This window comes from Suricata suricatta, chromosome 10 (assembly GCF_006229205.1).
Source record: "Suricata suricatta isolate VVHF042 chromosome 10, meerkat_22Aug2017_6uvM2_HiC, whole genome shotgun sequence".
Lineage (NCBI taxonomy): Eukaryota > Metazoa > Chordata > Mammalia > Carnivora > Herpestidae > Suricata > Suricata suricatta.
The window spans coordinates 37815987-37831993 of NC_043709.1; the positions used below are offsets into that span (position 1 = coordinate 37815987).

At 37.5% G+C, this 16007-nt stretch overlaps 1 protein-coding gene across 3 annotated transcripts in view; it reads right to left on the reverse strand.

The window, feature by feature from the left end:
* Positions 1-16007, reverse strand: part of SYT1 (synaptotagmin 1) — a 533656-nt gene that overhangs the window by 188198 nt on the left and 329451 nt on the right. The gene's annotated exons all lie outside the window — the stretch shown is intronic.

The following is a 16007-nucleotide window of genomic DNA, read 5'->3' on the forward strand; positions in this document are numbered from 1 at the left end:
CCCTCCCCCTTTTTTTCAAGAATAAAGTATACTCCTTCACATTTCTGTTAATATGCATATTCCTTATAAAGGAGAGTGTTAAACTTGTAACACATAATTATTTTAAAACAAGAATAGGTCAAACTTAGAATTTCTAATAAGCATATCGAGTATAGCTCATACTTCTAACTCCTACATCTGGGCTCATACTAAAAACAGAAACTATGCCTCTCAGTCAGTTGCTTAAAGCAAACGTTTAGAATTGGAACAGCATCTCCAACTCAGGATCCAATAGTGTTTTTATAGATATTCTGAAACCTGTTGAAATGAACTAATTGCCATTACTAAAACAGAGACTTTGAAGGATTCGCTAGACTGAGAGGTATGAATAGCACACTGCTTTAGCGTTTACACTTTCCCACATTGCTCAGATACCGAAGAATCTGCACGGTAACATCTCACCACTATAACTGGCTGCTGTGAGCGCTGCAAAAATATACGACAGTGGTTGTAATGAAATGCCACCAAAATGAAGAACAAAATGAGAATAAGAGTGATGTTTTCCAGGTCAAATCCACTTTTATTAAAAAAGTAAGAAATAGAAAAATTAAATGTACATAGTCCAAATTGACATTAGGGAAAAGAATATCTCTATTGCTTCTCATTAACTAAAAATTCTTGTGCTCTTTGCTTTTCCGAATCTGTTTTAAGTAGAACATTAAGATGGTTCCCAAAACTTCTCCCTCCCTTCCCCTCACCACTGCATGTACACACTCCCCCTTATAATCCTCTCTCCTTGCGTGTGGGTAGGTTACTTTAAATGGAAGGGGTGTAGGGATATATTAAAGCTCTAAATTTGTTAATTTTGAATCAAAAGGGAGATGATTCTGGGTGGGTCTGACTTAATCAGGTGAAAGTCCTGCAGGAGGGACCTGAGTCCTGCCTGAGTTGAGAGAGAGATGATCTTTTCCTAGCCTTGACAAAACAAACAGCCATGTTGTAAATTGCCTTTGAAAAGGGTACCTCCAGGAAGTGAAAGTCTCAATCCTACAAGAAACTGAACTTCTCCCTAAATCTGAAAGAGTTTGGAAGAGGGTCCTGAGTTCTCTTTTCATATTCCAACTGACACGTTGGGTGTCTTGTAAGACCTTGATAAAAGTTTCCAGCTAAACGATGCCAGATTCCTGATCCATGTAATTGTGAAATTATTGTGTATTTGTTGACATTATTATGTTGTACCTTTTATGCAGCACTAAAAACTAATAGGTCTCTCCACAAACCAGTTTTTATATTGTGCTTATAATAGCAAAACATAGTCCAAATTAATTCAGTAAATAATTATTTACTGTCTACTCTCTAGGAACAATATATATGACAATGTCCATCTCTGTCCCCAAAGAATTTGGACTAATCTGGAAGAATAAGGCAAATTGCTCTAACAAAATAATGAAACTGGCAAGTGTCATAGGCGTGAAACCTATGGAAAGTCCAAGGGAGACTCTGATAAAGGAAGCAGGAAAAAATAGTCCAAATATGTTGACATATGGCCTCAGCAGTACTTTACAGTCAAAGAGCATTAGTAATTTGAGTGGATTATATTTTCTAACATTCTAGCTATTAGTAGACTATCACCAACTCCAGGCTCCCAAGTAACTTCTGTTGCAAAACACGTGAGGGATTAGTGATAGTCCCAGGGGTGTAGACATGTGGTAGTGTTAAGAAACAGCCAGGAAAGAGTTAGCTTTGCCTATGGTAATGACAATCTGTTTCCTTTTCTCTTAGTCTATTCACTGCCTCAACACTTACCCAATTTGTCATCATCCTGTTAAGTGCATGGCTAGAATTCTGTTTGTTCTCTCAGGAGAGAAGAGATCACAAACACTGCTTTCACTTTCTCACCTTGCTTTCTCACTTCTTAGCTTGTCACCTCACACCCAGCAAGCTGATTTTAGATTCCAGCTCTCTAATGAAACGAGGTTTTCCAAGGTCAACAAAGAGATCTAAATTTGCTGGCCTTTTCTCAGTCATGGTCTTTTGTGATCTATCTATAGCATTTGCCATGCCTGGATGCTTATATCTCTAGTTACTCCTTCTCATGGTCAAAAAGAAAAAAGTCAGATCATACCCTATTCCTTAAATTTCATAGAGCTTTATGATTTATAGAGTAAGGTAGGACCAGGTTTGCAAAGCATTAAATGTCCTCAAAAATGAGGTCACATGCTTTTTATTTCAGTCCCATCATTCAATGTATCTTACAATCCAATTACACCAACCAAACTGTTAACCATAAAACTCTGTGATGGTAATCACAACTCCTATTGAACAACTCTTGTCATTCAGTATAGAATGGCTTTCTGTCAATTTGTTAGGTGTGCAAATCATCCTTTGGCTCAAGGCACAATGGAATAATGGAAGGGCCACCTCTCTCTCTCTCTCTCTCTTTTTTTTTTTTTTAACTTTCTCTGTTATTCCCATATCATTTCTTCCTCCTTTGTGCTTTGCTTACATGTACATACTTTATTATGCCCTGTAGTAAAGGATTCTTTACACTCTCCTAAAAAAATAAAATAGCAGGGTTGTTAGTACTGATTGGTCAAACCATAATATACTGATGAGGGCCTTACTAATTACTCAGAAATTATTGGCAGTGATGATGATGATGATGATATCTGCTCCTTGTCCTCCACTGGACTGAAAATACCAACCAGCAGGACAGATTACATGCATTAGTCATTCTTGTTTCTCCCGGACTTCATTAGGAGTATGTTTAATAAGTTTCTTTTGGATCAGATTGGCTACCGTTTCTCAGAAATTCCTCTTACTTCACTTACGTGACACTTTGCACTTCCATTTGACGCACTACTCTCTGGGCTTATCTATTTGTTTGTCAGTGTCTTCATTCATCCATGAGTTTTAAATTTTAAGAATTTATCATTCACTTTCTCTTTCCCCCCCATTATACCTTCTTAAGAATTATAATTACCCACTTTCACAACCTAAATTGATATGTGCACAACTCCCAGGCCTCAGTTTCCAATGCTGATCGTTCTTTGACATTTTTATTCCCTACAGAGCATGACCCTGCCATAGTGCCAAGCTTCTCTGGAATTAGTCCTTATTTTCTTTTGCCTTGACACCTCACATCCACTTGCAGTGCCTGGCAACTGCATGTTCACAGGGTCTGTCACATCCGTGCCTTTCCTTCCACAGCAGATTAGGCTTTCATTTTCTGCAGTGTTCCTTCAATTACCTCTTTTCTGTCTCATCCCTCTTTCCCGGCCCTCCCCTTGCAAGAGGAGGGCAATCTGTCCTGCCCCCACACTGCCACCAGATTGATGTTTCTGAAACAAAACTGTAATTGTGTTACTTCCATGTTTAAATATCTTGAATGGTTCCTGGCTCCTCTTTAACTATTAAATAAAGTCTAAGAACCTTAATCTGATATTGATGGCCCTCTCCAAATAAATTCCCATTTACTTTGGCAGTCGTCTTTTTGATTAATCTTCTATACATCTCTGAGGTTTGAGCATGCATCACGTCTTTTATTGTTACTGTTTCTATGCACATCTTATCTTGCCTGTAAGACTGATAACTTACTCGGTGCTCCTCCCACCAGTCCTTCATCCATGCTATATACCTTTATTGATGCCTACTCTTTGTAGGGCATGAAGCTTGTGATCAAGAGAAGGAAAGAAATGAGGGTACCTTCCAAGAACTTAAAGTCCATGGAGGAAGAAAAGATATGAACATAATATACTGCATGGTAGAAGATAAGCATATTAAAGGAGTAATATGGGTGTTTAGTAAGAACATTATAGAAGAGCTAGCAATTTAACTGAGCCTTAATCCTTTAGGATGCAGAGACTTGGATGTGCAGAGATGGGAGTAATGACATTTTAAATGTAGGAACACCACAGACTAAGGAAGACTAAGGTATAAAGGCAGGAAATGTAGGCGCTTATCTGTGGGACAGTGAATAATTCAGTTGAGAGAAGTTGAAATAAGTTTGGAAAGGTAGGTTGGGGCTATACTACGGAGGATACTTGGATGACAAATGAGGAATTTAAAAGTTGGCTAAGGGGGAATTACTAAAGGTATCTAAGCAAGAGACTTACATGTACAGAGTGGGGCTTCAGGAAGAAGCATCCGGAAAATTTATGTACAATGGGGTGGCTAGCAGCGGCAAATTGTTGTGGAGAGGCCTCTTAGTAGGCTGTAATGACTGTAACATGGATGAGAGCCCAAATAGAGCAGTAGCAGTGGGAACGTAAGGGAGAGAGGTGACTGAGAATGCAGTAATAGGACTTGTTAACAAGCTGGACAATGAGGGCAAGAGTTAAAGATGATACTAGGGTTGTAAGTTTCAGGTTAGAGGAATGTATACGTGTATGTATCTGTTTTGCTGAGGAAAAGATGAGTTTAGTTTTGGATATACTTAACTTCACCTGCAAATGGCATATACAGATGTATGGTTCCTAAACAGCCTTCAAAAATGTAACTCGTTGTTGCTTTAATTTGTATTTCCCAAATATCTAAAAATGTTGAACATCTTGACATGAATTTATCAGTTCAGTGTATCTTCTTACATCGAGTGTTCAGATTTTTGCTTGTTTTTGTAGTGGTTTGTAAGAGTTTTTTTCCCCCAAATATATTTTGGAAGCACTTTCTTTATTAAATATATATATTGTGGATATTCTCTCCCAGTTTGTGACTTGCCTTTTTACTAATGGTGCATTCCAAAAAGCAGAATTCTTTATTTTTGAGGAATTGGATTTATCCACTTTTTCTTGCTTGTGTCCCTTTAAGAAAACATTTGCCAGGTAGTGCAAGTGGGGAGATATTTGGCCAAACAGTACAGACTTCCAGGAGGTGAAACAATTAGAACTCTGATACATCACCGGTGAGATGTTACTAATACAACCACTGTAGAAAAACAGCTTGACAATTTTTAAAATCTAATGTACATACTATACTACCCAGTAATTCCACACTTAGGTTCTCTCCAAGAGAAAAGGAAACATAAACATATATACCTGTTTATAGGACTTGTACAAGAGTATTTATAGCAGATTTATTTTTAAGAGCCCAAACTACAAATGGCCTAAATATCCATTAGCATATAAATGAACTGTGAATATCTTTACAGTGGAATCCTACTGGAACAATGAGAAGGAATGGCTGACACAAATAAGAACATTGATGAATCTCAAAAATATTAGTGAAAGAAACGTGAACCAGACACAAAAGACTATGCAGTATATGGTTCTGTTTTTAGGAAATGCTAGAACGGTCAGAACTAATTTATAGTATTAGCATATCAGTCATTATTTAGAACTAGGGCAGAAATTGCTGGAAAGGGACTAGAGAGATTTTTTTGAGTGAGGATTACATTGCATATTGTCAAAGTGTTCAGACTATACATCTCCAATAGGTTCATCTTATTATGTGTAAACCATTCCTTAATAAAGTTTATTAAATTCCTTAAAGTTATTACAGAGTGAGATTAGTAGAAGCATCAAAGGTAGAAGTTGAGTTTTGAGTATGATTTATATAAATACAGGATTGAAAGTCCTGAAATTATGAAGAATCATAGTGGTGGAAGAACGCCAGAGGCAGATCCTTGGGAAGAACATGCTGTAAGTGTTTGGAGGAGCCAAAGAGAAAGCAAACACTCAGATATAGAGGAAGATGATTAGAGTGTGAAGTATCAGAAACCAAGGGAGAAAAGAGTATTAGTAAGGGTAAGGTACATGGCATTGGGTGCCTTTTAAGTATAGGTCCCACTGTCTTTGGCTGCGTGAAAGGGCAAACCGTGTAATCCAGCTAACAGCACAAGCTGGATCAAACTTCAGTGGAAGATAAAAGTAGAAGAACTGACTTTGGGGAATAGTCTGTATGTTCTTGCAATTGAAGCACTGGTAAAATCATGTTCAACTTTTAGAAAGATTATTAAACTTAAACTCTGTGGAAGTGTCTGGGCTTTCACATCAGGAGCATTAGTGTTACAGCTGAAGACTACTTAATGCAAAATAGCAAAAACAGATCTCTACTGGAAGGCAGCCAGGTAAATTGCATTAGAGCCATAGTAACAAATATGGAGACGGAAGGTAAGTGGATGCCAGCAGCTGTAAAAAGGTGAGGTGACATGGAACAGTTCAGTTGGTGTGGGCAGAAGATGGCTAGGAGGCCATTTTGGAGCACCACTTCAAATGACATCCACAGTTGTGGCATCATTGGTCTCAAGAATAGCTAAAAACTAAACTGCAGTGTTTTGTGTAACTGATGAGGTGAAACCGAGAAACTTCCCCCAAGAAAACCTAACAAAAGTACCCATTACTGGGAAAGCTGCGTCTAACACGCTTTCAGTTGTCTTTGAATTCTCAACGAAAGCACAAGAAACTGGGTTGTGTTGTACAGCAGTGGTCATAAGAAATGAGTTCATCTTGTTTCTTGGGCATTCCAATACATTAAATTTTTTAAAACTAAAAGATGAAACTAAGTCCTAGATCTCCACTTGAATAAAAATGCTTGTGGGGACCACCATTTGCCCTTTGTACCATTTTGGTAGCTGCTTGTTATCTTAGTGGTGAATGAGCCTGGGCTGCCACCAGGCCAAAGAATAAAACAGGCAGGGAACAGTTTTATTCAGCACAGGCAAAAGGGATAGAAAACAGAACAGGAAATGACAAAGTTATGGAAAGGTTGAGGAAAGCGAAAAATAAGAGAGGATGAAAGATAAAGGATGGTTGTGTGGTGCTTTGTGGTTGAGGGCAAAGCAAAATGGCTCTGTAGGTAAGCCCGTCTTTAGTCCTGGGTTATGTTAATCTCACCTCTGAGCATTATTATTACTCCTTTCCAGTAAGACCCCTCCCTCCCTCCCTCTTTCCTTCACTTCCTTCCTTCCCCTCTTTCTTTTTCTGTTTCCCTCCCTTCTCTTTTTCCTCTCTCCCTTCATGGAGGTATAATTGACACATAATGTTGGTTTCAAGTTTACAACATAGTGACTTGATATTTATATAGCAAAATGATGACTACAATAAAGTCTGGTTAACATCCAGCTCCACACATGTTACTTATTTTTCCTTGTGATGAAAACTTTTAAGTAGATCTTAAAAGTTTTCAAACTTTCAAATATACAATACAGTATTGACTGTACTCACTGTGCTGTATGTTACATCCCTGGGACTTATTTATCTTATACCTGGAAGTTTGTACTTTTTGGCCCCCTTCCTCCACTTTACCCATCCCCACCAACTTCCTGCCACTGGCAGCCACCAATCTGCTTTCTGCATCTATTAGCGGAAGCCCATTTCTTGATAGTATGATTATCTAGGATCTCTTGAGCTAGAGAAGAATAATCCTACCTACTGTGAATTAAGTTTCATGCTGAGACTGGAGACAGAAAGGTGAAAGTACAGTGTTCTGGTCTCATGTAGATTGGTTGGTATTAAGAGAGAAAACACAGATAAGTAAAATATAAAGTGAAAATTCTAAACAAATGTAAAATGAAGACTTATTACAAAAAGTGAATTGCTCACTCATAGATTAGGAAGCGACAAGAAGACCTTTAAGATGGAGTAGAGTTCTGAAGGAAAATTGGAAATAGTCCAGTCAGATAAGCAAGACATTTTAGGCAGAGAATTTGTACCAAGACCTGGAAGCTTGGAACACTATGAATAATAAATTCAGTAACTCTAAGCATTTCTGTGCAGCAGAAGGAAAAGTGAAGAGTGGGACATGAAGTGGGAACATATATACGAGCCATATCAAATCGTCTCTAAAACATCATTGATGTCTTGCTAAGGTTTTTTAGTTTGGAGTTCCTCTGGCAGAATTATGAGTCTACAATGCCACCAAGGCCTAGAAATGAGTTGAAATTACAAGCTTGGATTGAGATCCTTAGACTGTCATATACAGCCTCATACATAGTAGGTGCTGTCTACATATATATTGGAAGTTTGGATTTTGAATATTATTTATATATGTAATACCTTATATATTAGTACCACTTTGCTCACACCTTCCCAGAGCTTAAGTACTATTATTACTCTTGTTTTACAGAGAGATTAAATGATGTGCCCAAGGTGAGACACTAGTAATGACAGGACCATGATTTCATACCCAGACAGACCAACTCGAGAACTCACACCCTGGCCTTTCATCATAGCAAACAATGCTGTCCCAACTTGGGTTAGTAACTAATACTAGACCAGAATCGAGTGACTTATATAGCATTCTGGACAACGTGTTAACACTCAGGGCTACTAAAGTGTACTCAAGAATTTAGGGAGTAATATTTACATGATTATAACAATAATGCTTCCAATTCACTGTAATGGCTTACTGATTTTATAGAACTGGATCTTATCTTTATGAAAAGGAAATTATTACCATAACATTTACTTTCAAGGCATCGAGCTGTACAACTCAGTTAAGGCTTACTACACTGAGATCCTGGATCTGTTCTAAGTTTCTGTGGACAGGCACATACTACGTTTAGTAAATGGCATATTTCTGTCACTTGTAGTTTTCCCATTGGCCCCCTTCTTTTTATTTTAACTTGTATGTGTGCAAATAGCTCAAAAGAGAAAAGAAAAAGGGAGAGGGTTTAAGTGGGTTGAAAGTCCACCAGGACAGCAGTTTCATTCAAAGTGTTTGGTGAGGAAACCTTTTAATGGATCAAAGTCTTCTTAATTGTTATTTATATGTCTCTAAGTTCACTTCAAAGGCAGACCAGGGTATCAGAAGATACCATATTTAAACCATTAAGTGTAGTATCCTCATACATGAGAATCAGAACAAAAAAATACAGTCAAGTGCTAAAAATCTATATATAATAGTACGTCATAGATCTCCCCTCCAGTTTCTGCCTTTAAATTCTTTGTTCAATTGTATGGAAACTGGCACAAATTGTCAGTCCCACAATAAAGGATCTACATCTTCGTTAAGAGTGAGGAGAAGGGCATTGTGGGGAAGAGCACTGGGTGTTATATGGAAACCAATTTGACAATAAACTGTTAAAAAAAAAAAGTGAGGAGAAAGCCAGGGTCTCTCAGATGGTCTCTTTCTGTTGTTTCCTTTCTACATTTGCATTTGGAATCAGGCTTCCTCTGGTGAAAATGCTCCTGTAGTTTGACATGCAACTGGTATAAGTTGAGGAGTGGATACTTAAAACTATTTAAAAATATACTTGTATTATTTGTAAAGTATTTCAGCAAGGTAACTTCTAAGTTATTTTCAATGTATGTCCAAAATAGCCACTCTCCTTGTCCTCAAGTGTAATGTCCTTGAAATGTCCTCTTTAATGTCCTTGAAATGCTAGAGGAATATAGCTAAATAAGGTTTAGAAACTTAGCTGAGATCTTAATTCACTTGGTGGCTTTATGCATTTCCTGTCACTCTGTATCACCTATGCTTTGGAAGTTTATAAAATCCCTCAACACTAGATCATTTGAAAGGCATGAATTTCTTGGGGGAATTTTCTGCATAATAGGCATCCAAGAGGGAAACACGATTCAAGGACACCCTGAACACAAACAACTTTCCTGAAATACCAGTCGCATGTGCTTTGTTCTGTTTCCCCACTGAACACAGGCTGTTGAATGGAGTCCTATTGCAGACTTGCTCTTTAAAATCAGTATTCTACACAATGTCCCAGTTTATAACAAATACTTTATAATGCTCCTTTTACTCACCAAGAATAAATAACACAACTTGTCTACATATATAATTTTTAGAGGTCAAGAAAATGGGATAAGGAAAATTTTAAAAATGAGAAAATAGTTTATAATGGAATAATTTCTATTTCATTATAAAGATCTTCAGGTATAACTGTACTAGAAGACACAATGAAATAATCACATACTTGCAACTGCTAAAAGGGATTTTGGATTTAGAGAAGTGAGAGAGTCAGAAGATTTTTAAAGATTGGGAGAAAATAAAAGATCAGAAGTAGGGTGAATGTTACAATAACAGCTAGAATATTCAGTTTATATTAAAACATGCAAAAACACATTGTGCTATGTTTATATGCCAAGTTGTTCTAAGCTTCGATAATTATAAACAGGGTTTCCTTCTATATGTGTGTCCTATGGAGATTTTGAAAATTGAGCAGAATGTGGAAATAGTTTTCATTTTGTGAAACTGTCTCACGTTTTTGTAGATTTGTAGGTCCTACACCCATGGCCTTTAAATGCTTGTCCTTCATGCCCATTTTTTAGCACACTAAACATGGCCCGATGAATACTCAGACTATTCTGCAGGAGGCTGGGCCAACTCTACTGAAAACCGAACTGACTCAGTGCTACAGGATTAAGTTTTTACTAATGGGAGCTCTTAAATATTTCTCTCTGTATTCTCACACACACAGGCATTTCCTACATTTTGAGCCAGAATTAAACTTAAAAAGATGATGAAATAAACTAAAATTTAATGAAAAACCTTTGACTGTAAGGACAAATTACTACATTGTGCTGTGAGGAACTGTGACCCTTATCTCTAAGTGTTCTTGTCCCGAATTGATTCCTTCAGCATTGCATTGATGAAGCCCCTCAGTATTACAAAGGACTTGCTTTGCTCTGCAAATAACAATCATTGTACATTTTTTTCATTTGAGATATTTCAATTTACTAGAAATTAACAATAATAGCACTTCACATTTTAGGCAGTGCTTTTATGAAGTGAGAGGAAGAATTGAGTCAATAAATGAGAGCTGAAGTTGAGTCCTCTACAGAGTTCATCAGTACAACGAAACAAAATCTAACTATCAGTACTTAGTTAGTAATGAGTTATTAAAGAATTGCACAAGCATAAGGTAAATGGGTGTCTACTGTAAATCTGGATAATGTAATGAGAAACTCTTAATTAGTATTAAATTTGTGTTCCAAGTATTCAGTCTTTTAAAACATAGCAAAAATTAAAACCTATCAAAAGACAAATATCAAGCAATATTTCTGAACAGACACTAAGATCCTAATGCTAATCCTAATGCTTAGTTGTGATAAGGAACAGTGCAGATGGTGTGCAGTCTGTGATATTCTGTTAAGGTGTAGTCATAAACTGTGAGACTTTTCCTGATGTAGTTCTGTACCTACAATCTGTAACATGTGTAACTTCCTAGACAAACCACTTACCTTCCTAAGCCCGAGCTTTCTTATGTGTAAAAGGAGGATAATTATTCTCACTTAGTAGGCTTTTTACAAGGCAGGATGCAGATTGATTTTATGCACAGCACATATTTCCACATTAAGTCCTCAGTAAAGTTTGGCAATCACTATAATAATTATTGCTTTTCACACACCATGGATTCCTGTAGGTTCCTAAGGGTTCTTTTCATTTGGTCTGAAATTCTTCTCGCATCAGCATTACGTTCATGACATTAACATAAAGCAGCGACATGATCTATGACAATGACATTATGTTCATCCTGCAGTCACTCGAGGGAAAGCAAAGTTACTGCAGTACATTTTATCACTGATTTGTCTGTGCTTAACCACCTATGTCACTACTGGTTGTCGGATGTCGTTGGCTGTTGCTCTGAGGGGAAATGAGGGTGAGGAAGACACTGAACTCACCACAGCAGCTGGATTTGCTTAATTCATGTGATAAATTGAGGCTTTTCTGCTGCTTCATTTGGTTAAAATAGTTTGAAAACTATTATTTCCTAGATCAGCTTCTCCAAGCATGGCACAAAGACCATTTGGCATAATGTTTGGTATAATTAGATTTGTAATATCATAAAAATCTATCCAGTTTCTGGCATGGTGTCACATACTTTCAGAGCATGGAAAATACAAACATGTGGGAGAAATGGTTCCTATCTTGGAGGAATTCACATTTCAGTGAGATGGACACGTCCCAAATAAAACCAAATAACCAAGATGAAGGTTTTCATGAAATGCTCTGAAAGGTTGGAAGAAGACCCACACAATTCTGCCTTTGGAAATGAAGAAACTTCTCATCCAAGTGATAACATTTGAACTGGGTCTTGGATGATACGAAAAAAATGTGTCAGTGTTGTTGGGGAAAGGGAGTCCAGGAAGAGAGAAAAGCATGAGAGAAGACACTGGAATGTGAGAGTGCAGGCTGGTTTTGAGAAGTTTTTCATGAGCAGAATTAATGGGGCTTAAATGAATTGCAGGTATAGGATTGGAGCTGAAATAGATCAGGGAGGCAAGGATGATAGTGAGGTCTCTTATTGGGAAGAGCATGTTGAAACAAAACAAAACAAAAAACAGAACAGGGTTAACAATGTAATCCTGGATCCTCTACCACTTTGGGAGAAGGAAAGGCAATGAAAAAGGAGGGCCAGTCAATGAAAGAATGGGAGGAGTGGGTGGAGAAGGAAGAGGAGAAAATGAGAGTAGAGCCTTGGACCAAGAATTACAGATGATGGTGGCTGATAGTGAAACAAAAATATCTGACTGAATGAAGGTTGATCATAACCTTCATAATTGTGCATCAAGACATCCCTGGTGACTCCAGGGAAACCAATTTTAATGTCACATGCAGGATAGAAATCAGCGTACAAGGAGGTGAGTCATTGACGGGATGTGAAGAAACAGATATCAGGATCAAGGTTATGCTTTTCAATAAATTTTCGTGTAGGTATGAAGGAAGAAGCTAGCATGGTAGCTTGTCAGAGAGGTAAGGTAAGGTAAGGAGAAGAAAATCTTAATGAAAGAGGAAAAACGAACATTCCTTGAGCACCTACTGTTTGCCAGATTTTGCTAGGTTCTTTCAGATATGTGAACCTTGAGCATATGTGTAGGCTAAAAGGAATGAAGGAGTAAGTGAAATTATAGGAGCTAAAAAAGAAAAAGTTGGAGGTGATACTAGGTAGAGGAAACACCAGGAGGAAGTTCATCACTCTGAGGTGAGGCATCATTGGAGTGGGTTCAGAGAATGCAGTGTGTACATATTTGGCTGCAAAGTTTTTGGAATTTTCATAATTTAGGTTTCTACCTGACCTGAATTGTGGGTATTTCTAAAATGGAAATAGATTTGTTAAAATGGCAGTTTGAGTTTAATATTAGCTAACATTTACAGCAGAATGCTTACGCTGTGCCAGACACTCTGCTAAGCACTCTATAGGCGTTGCTCCCTTTACACAACAAACCTATGGTGGAGATCATATTTTCATCCCCATTTTACGCAGGAAGAAACTGATCCCCAGGAAGATTAACATTCCAGGTCACAGCACTTGTATGTGGTAGAGCTTAGATTTGAACCCGTGCAATCTGAGTCCAGAGCTTGTGTTTTCAGTCCCTCTGTTAAACTGTTTATCCAGTAGTATTTCTGCACAAATGACACCGTTACCCTTCATCCACTCTTACTCTGCACTAAGGGACAGGCTCGGGCTATTTGGTTTTCTGCTGTGCTCAAGGAAAGTTGCACTCTACTTCAAGAAGCTCATGAATGTCAAAACCTTAATCATAGCTATTTGGATGACATAGAGTTCATGCTTTACAAACCAACCATGACCCCAGCCATATTACAATCAAAGTTGCAAAATAAAGAGACATTCTGAAAACCCTTGTCTGCTTCATTTAGATAACAGTGTGCAGAATGAATTGAAGGATAAAAATGCTCAGCATATATCGTTTCCTTTTTATTTTATTTTATTTTATTTTATTTTATTTTATTTTATTTTATTTTATTTTTTAAATTTGAAGCCCCATGGTGTTATGGATGATACCACCAGGCAATTTGGTTTGAACATGTTCCGTGCTGGACTGTGCAGATTACCCAACTAATGACATGCAAACTCCTTGCCATTGTGACACCTCTCTCCTCACAAGTGGGAATTTCAAGTGACAGACTAAAGCTGTTTGCTATCAATTTTGCAAAAAACACATCTGCCAGATAGCCAAGATTTAGTTCAGAGACTGAAATCAATTAATATTCTAATTTGTTACCTGTCATTAGTGTCACACTAGATTATGCCAAGTCAAAAGTGATAACCTTTATGTAACATATGCTCCTAAAGGAATTTGATTTTCAGGATATGTTTTATTTTTGTTTAGTGTTGCTCCCTGCATAGGAAGCCCATTAGAAATTTCAGTTACACAGGCAGTAAAAATTGTGGTAGATTAAATAAAGGTGTAAAATATACATTTAGGTGTTTTTGATAAAACTACGTGAATGAAAAGTTTTTCTAACTCTAATTTACCATAGTATTTTAAGATTTAGGCAGTTGACTTGTTTCTTTCCATTAAATCAAGTAGAGATCTAGAAGCATGATATTTTTATAGGTGTTACCCAGATCCTTGGACATTCTATCTGATAAAAAATAAACCTCCATGGAGGAGCAGATGAATCACCTGGTCTCATGCCCAGTGCCTAAGAAAGGGTCATGGGGGTGGCACAAGAGCTTGGGAAGAAATGAGGTTGGCCAAAGGAAAGAAGGAAGCATTTCATAATTTTTTTTCTAGCTGCCTGTTTTCTTGTTGCTAAGCAGGAGGGAAATATAAAATACAGAATAACTGGCTCTAAGTAGGAAAGGCTAAAGATGGAAGTGTCACTATCAAGGTGGAAACAACCTGATTTCTTCAGTGTGCATGACATGGTCAAGTGTTGGAATAGTTCCTAGCATTAAAAATATAAAATTTCTAATATGCTTTAATTTTTCAGTATATTTAGACCTCAAAGTCTACTAGCATGGTTCAGGATATAAGTTAAGTTGACATTCATTCATTTATTCATTCAACAAGTAGATATGGAGTGCTTCATATGTGCCAGGCACCACCTGAGGTTGAACCACGAAAAGAACATACTCAACTCCTTGACCTCATAGAGCATATGTTATTTTGGAGGGAGTCAGAACAATTTAAAAACAAATAATAATTAGCACCATTTGCAAAGCTATGCCATGGTGAGAAAGCAAGGGTGAAGACAGGAGTTGCCTGCAAAGATGTGGGACGAATGGGTTACCATTTTAAGCAGCATGGTTGGGAAAGTCCTTAACTAAGAGGATGACATTTAGGCAAAGCCTAAAGGAAAGGAGATAATGAGATTTTTGGATTCATGGGGAACATTCAATCCCATACGTATTAATCTGGCCATTCCATTCATATTGCTTACTCTTCGAAAGAAGGAGATGGTGATGTTCAAGATGAGCAGAATATGCATTTTATTTGATGTTATTCATTTCTTTCTCTGCCAACTCATTTCTCTTAAAGCAATCATTTTGATAAAATTTCAAGTTAGCGTTTGCCCCCATGATATATGCATTTTGGCTTATGTCTGGTAGTTATGACCTTGAAGTTGTATTGGGATCATCCATTAGCTCTGTAGCAGAGCAGGAAAGAGAACTTGTGGTCTTCATCCTAGGGCTTCATCTCCTGGGCCATCTCCATCTCCACTAGGTTATGGATCTTCCTGTTGAGAATGGTAATTACTGGCAACTATGCCAAGAGTGTCTCTCAGATGAACTTGAATTCATTAAAATTAGATCAATAAATTGTTAGTCACTGATGGATAAGAAGTCGATCCCTTGTTTTTTTTTTTTTTCCATTTGATTTCTCAATGACCTTATAGAATAATTTCCTTAGGGATTAATAAATCTCTCATCTGAATTACTGCAACATCCTGTTTGTCTTCTGCCCTTGCCTTCCTAGAGCCCATTTTCAACACAGTAGCTAGAATGATCTTTAAAAAACTTGAGTCAGATCCTGGGACACTTCTGCTCAAAACCTTCTGGAGGCATTTTGTTTCACTCATAGTAGAATCCAAGTTCCATAGAATAATCCACTAGGCCCGCATGGTATGGCTTGTGCTGCAGTCTGAATTCCTCTTCTGGTAACCTCCACCTTGTTTATTCTGTGTAAGGCTCATTGGGCTCCTTGCTGTTGCAGATTTTTGCCTAAGGGCCTTTATCTAAAATTTCTAGGTATTATAATTTCCTCCCTCACTACTTCCAGGATTCCTTACAAAAGAAACCAGCCCTGGTCATCCTAGAAAATAATGTTTTACCCTCTATGCCCTTCCATATTCCACTTACTCCTCTTTAGTTTCTTTTATTACCACAT